Genomic DNA, 5,428 nt, shown 5'->3' with positions numbered 1-5,428 from the left:
CCGAATATGCCTGAGGGACAATGGGACTACATAGCATTTTGCCTGCTACCAAGTCATACAGCTGTGTGCATGTGCCGGCTGTAATCCTCTCCCCCCTAAACCCACACTTAGCACAAGCAGCATCAGCCTTGCCAAACTGCTGAAGAAAGTTATGTTACTGCCACCAAAACTGCCCTTGGAAGTAGCCCATTTTTCTCCTTTTTAGAATACAAAGGTAAAAATTCTCCTAAAATGGTGTGCTGACCCTCCGCTGTTTCTTTAATGGACACAAACTGAAAGGTTTACAGGGACCTCCTATTTTTCCAGCACTCCTATAATACTGGCTGACTTCACCAGGAATTTGGAGATGTATCAGGAGTGCAGGATCAGGTCGACAAAATCCAGGATGGGGGAGGGCTTCCCTGGTCACATGCGCTTCTTGTCTTGCTTCTCGATGGGTTTATAAAAGCTGAGGTGGCAGATTGAGAGCTTTTATTGACAGTAACACAACATTTGGTATTTCCTTAAAGGCCTAAGTCTGAGAGGCAAATGATGGCATAAGATTGTCGTCTTTCTGTGTTTCTAATTGCAGATAGGAACTTGCAAATCTTACAGACTGGAAAAAAAATCTGGAGGCAAAGAATAACTCTAAATACATATTTTTTAAGTTTGTCATTCATAAAATCAAACTGACACATTTAGAGGCATAACAGGCTATCTTAAATACAGGATTGGTAAATTTGCAGCAAAATCCCAGACCTTCTCATATCAGCTGGAACTAACAGGTGCAATCTTAACACTGGAGACTCCTTTTGTCCTTTTTTTCCCCCTCCGTATTTCTCAAGGTCTAAATCACTTTTCTCATTATAGCTACGTTCCTCCCTTTTTGCTACACGTATAGCCTGAACACTGCCAGCCTTCCTGCCTCTGCTTGATCCTGCCTTGGCCAGAACCTTCTAGCTTTTTCCCCTATGTCCTCCTCCAGTCCTGTAGACAGCAGCGCCCCAAAACACTGCTTTGTGCAATGATTAGGCATCCTTTCCGCTTTGTTTGTTTCACATAAGCTCCATCTGCTGGTTAAAACTAGAATTTGTTTTATTTTCACTATGAACTGCAAATGCTACCTCTTCCTCAGTGTGTAAAGGTTTTCAAAATTATGTTTGTACTCTCCCAGCTGTGTTCTCCTCGTCTGCCTGCATGTCAAATTTAATTAATGACAACCTAATATGTTATTTTGTATTGCTAATTTGAGTCAAGCCTATGCAATCTTTTAAAATACCACTTTTTGACTAGGATTTGAGCAGGTAATTATCCTTGGATCTGGAGTGACTGTTTACAGCACGTTATTACTGTCAAGGAAATCTCTGAGTAGTTTTTCACTGCATTGTTTGAAAAGGCACCCAAGGCAGATTGTTTCTCTGCTGCTGCTAATGTGCAGCCACTGCCACTTGCTTTTGGCACATGACAGACAGGAGTGAACTTGTGACCTGGACGTACATACAGAGAAGTCTGTAATCCACAGACCACTTGAACTTTTACCTCTGGGCTCTAACATTTACAGAGCAACAAGCTTCAGTATCCTGCAAGTCTCTCCTAAAAATCTGACGATGAATGGGAGTATTTTTTAAAGAACTACTAATATTCTGTTGGTTTCCCCCCTCACGTGGACATTTAATGCAACTTGCTACACAGTAATGTCTTTTTTTTTTTTTTTTTCCTTTCTTCAGATTTATGCTGAACAGTGGTGAATAAAGATGAGGTTAATCCCATATTGTTAAACCTATTCAAGGAGACAACCTGGGGATTGCCATGGAAACAGATTCTACAGACTAAAAGCGTAATCCTACTATTAAGTACTGTATATGGACCTGTACCACTACATAGCTTACAGAATCACACTGCGAATAGAAACGTGATGTTGCAGCAGAGAAATGGCAAACCTGTCTCCAGTCTTATCAAATGCTAATTATGCTCCCACCTCCTCTCATTTACAGCCCAGAGCATCAAGCACAGCACCTCCTTCCCCTCCACCCACTGCATTTTATCTCCCCAGTCCCTTGCTGCCTCTGCTGCCGGCTCAGCTTGTCCTTTGGGTGTAACGGGGAGCCCAGGCCGTGCCTGTGTATCGAACGCAGTGGTTCTGGCAGGAGTGTCGTAGACTTGGTGTTGTTACACACAGCTGGTTTCACAAGCTATAGGGCAAATGACCACATGTCTGAAGTTGGAAGTGGGGGGGTCTCATTATCCATCCTCCCAAAGAATGAACAGGATCTAGGAGGTGCTTCTGGGGCCATGTCCTCAGGGAAGGGGTGACAACTGTGGTGGGCATGGAGGGGTGCTGCTTCCAGCTGCCCAGGTATTTTTGGCAGGCCACAAAGGAATCCTGCTCCCTATTCGCCCACCACTCATGCGAGCCATGTTAGATGGTGAAGAAGGAAGGAGTAAGGGACAAGAGCAGATAAGAATATATCGATTTACTATGGGAAATCTGTTGCGCTGTGAAGTAAGATTTTCTGAAAGAGAATACTGCATGCATAGCTAGTTACTCTACAGTTTTGCTCCCTGTTTATATTGACATTTGCCCCCCAAATTTCTAGACAGATCTCTAAACTTCCTCAACAAGAATTATAGGTTCATCCAATCCTTTTTCATGTCTGTGCAAGTAAGGCACAGATGCGCAGGCATATTCTTGTGCTTTTATAGGTCTTACACACATATGTCTTTTAGACAAGTAAAACACTCTTGCTTTTTTCGTATCACTGAGCTGTGCTCATGTATCAGTAAAATACATGTTTTGATACTCCCACAGCCTATAACAGGCATCACAAGTTCCTGTTATTTGGAGTTTGTTTTTTAAATGTTTAGACAACTCTCACGTTGCTTGTGCTTCTATTTAACAGGGGAAAATTTTTTAATGTTTAATATTAAATAATAATTTTAATTTTGTTTAAATATTGCACTTATTTTAATCATTCTCAGATCCTTATTAAATTCATCTAGAAAGAAGAGGGTTTTATTTCTTCCTTTCAGGCTCTCACTCTGTTCCTGCTAGAAAACACATTTTTCAACAAGATGGCTGACAACTTTTTCAAACAACATGGTTGCTTTAAGAACCAGGTCTAAAATGGCTGCAGCAGCTTAAGTTTTTTTAAAAATAAGCCCCTAGTAACTACGTGTATCGTGTTTTGTTCTGGGGATGGGTGTTTTCTTTGTGAACTCATTGCCTGTTGGTCTGGATGGCGTAAAAGATGTTTTTCTTTAAAACAAAAACTGGCTTGTACAGTAGACCCATGTATCACTTACAGGCACTAGGCCTTTTCATGTGGAAGCAATTCGTACAACTACTTGAAAATTATTAATACTTTGTCTTTTCTTAAGTGTTATTTCACAATGCTTGGTAAATGCACGAAATCAATTATTATTTTGAAATTATCGGTTTTGGAAATTTTCAGAGAGTGTATTATCATTCCTTTTCATATACAGTAGAAAACCATGTAACTTCCAGGTATAAACAAATCTGGGACAAAAGACTGTACAAAAACATAACGGATTCAGCTCTGAAAAGGCTCATGCATCTACATTGTCTGCCACCCTGAATACTAATGAATTTAATGAAACTATTGAAAGACTGGTTACTTGTCTACATAAATGTATTGAGACCTCTGTAATCATCTGTTTGCTGTCTGAAATCTCTTGTCAATAGTTTAATGACTTCAGAGCATATTATTCTTCTTGTATAGGCTTCATATAATGTTTCTACATAATTAAGCAGCTTTGTTAGAGGAACTGCCATTAGTTGCCCCATTTCATTTGGTTTTGTCATCAGCCAACCAGAAAGAAAAAAGAATAACAAGAGAAGGCTATAAACCCAGTCTAGTGAGAAAAATGTGTAGATTGGGAAGATGGGGGTTTCTGTTGTTGTTTGGGGTTTTTTTTATTGCCATACTAATATAAAGCACTGTTGTTAAGTTGCACATTTTAAATAATTTTAACCATTTAAATGCACTACATATTTAAACAGTCATAAAGCAAACACAGCTGGCTAAAAATCTTGCAATGCATTTGGGAGCCTAACATTTTAAAAGTAGCTCTAATAATAAGTACATAAATAATAATATGAATATTTTAATAATCACTAAATTTAAACAACACTACTGTCTCTGTAGTCAACACAGTCAAAAGATGTGAGAAAAGAGTGTCTTGATATTTTTTTAAAGATTTCATCAACTGAATATTCTGTCTTCACATATTCTTTTGAATTAAAAATGTAAGTATTAATTTAATCGACATTTTTCATACTTAGGAGAAGGGGGGATTAAATCCTAATTAATTAATTTAATTAATCCCTGGGGATTTAAATACATAAAAATCTTTAAAATATTACTAATTAATTTCCTGCATTTGCCAAGTCTCAAGCATGAAAGGATGACTGCAGAAACATTTGCTTTTTGCTGCTATGAGATGCTGTTTCAGTCATGTTTTGGGGCAAACGTGAAGCTTCTGCCACCCTTTACGTATAGGTAAAAGGCACCTATTTTCTTTGGGGCTTAGGTGGTTGTACAGATGAACAAATGCCTGGCATTATGAATAACCTGTGAAATATAAGAGGTCTGAAACCACAGTATCCTTGTCACTTTTGAGCCCTGTCCTTGAGGCAGCCATCTTGTTGACAGGGTTTGTCAGCCATCTTGTTGAAAAAAGTTCCAGCAGCTTTTCCCATTTTTTAGAACAAGGCAGGCATTAACACCCAAACCTCACATACGTAGCTTTTAAAATTTCACTATTCTTAAATTAGAATTTCTGCAGTTTGATTCTGGTTGTTCCGTGCATCTGTCTACACAGTTAAAAACTTAAGTAAAATTAGTGGTACTATTTAATACCGTATTAACTGAGCACTGTAGTATTCGATACAAGATTCTAATGCTCGTCAGTAGACTGGTATTTAAAGAATAACGGGCTACACGTAGCCAAACTATTAACCAGCACTACTGAAGCACATCTGTTGATTAATTTATGTACTATTTTATACCAGAAGTATCTGAGCTCCACAAGAAAGGTATTTTTTTCTGTCACATCCCGAGATCCACAAGCAATACAGGTGCATGCGGTGAAACGGCTGCTGCTAATCACTACGTAACACCAGCACAAATGCCAGATTTTTGGCCCCAAACGCGAGGGACCGTCGTTGCACACACCTTGTGGCATCGCTGCACTGTACTTAGGGCTACGGCGATGTGCTCGTTGGCCACACTGGCCTCAGGACGGCTTCGAGAGGCAGCAGCGCCCTCCCCCCGGGCGGCCGCCCCTCAGCGCACACGGCCTGACACAGCTCCCCGGCACGGCGGATGGCGAGCCGCGACCACGGCCCCGCCGCACGCCGCTTCCACCGTCCCCTCGGGTAAACAACCCCCGCGCTGCCTACGGGGCGGCTCACACGGCCTTGTACCTG

This window comes from Athene cunicularia, assembly GCF_003259725.1.
Source record: "Athene cunicularia isolate RWA chromosome 4 unlocalized genomic scaffold, athCun1 chr4_part1, whole genome shotgun sequence".
NCBI classification, from domain to species: Eukaryota; Metazoa; Chordata; class Aves; order Strigiformes; family Strigidae; genus Athene; species Athene cunicularia.
The sequence above is the reverse complement of the archived record's forward strand: the minus strand, read 5'-3'. Positions refer to the sequence as shown.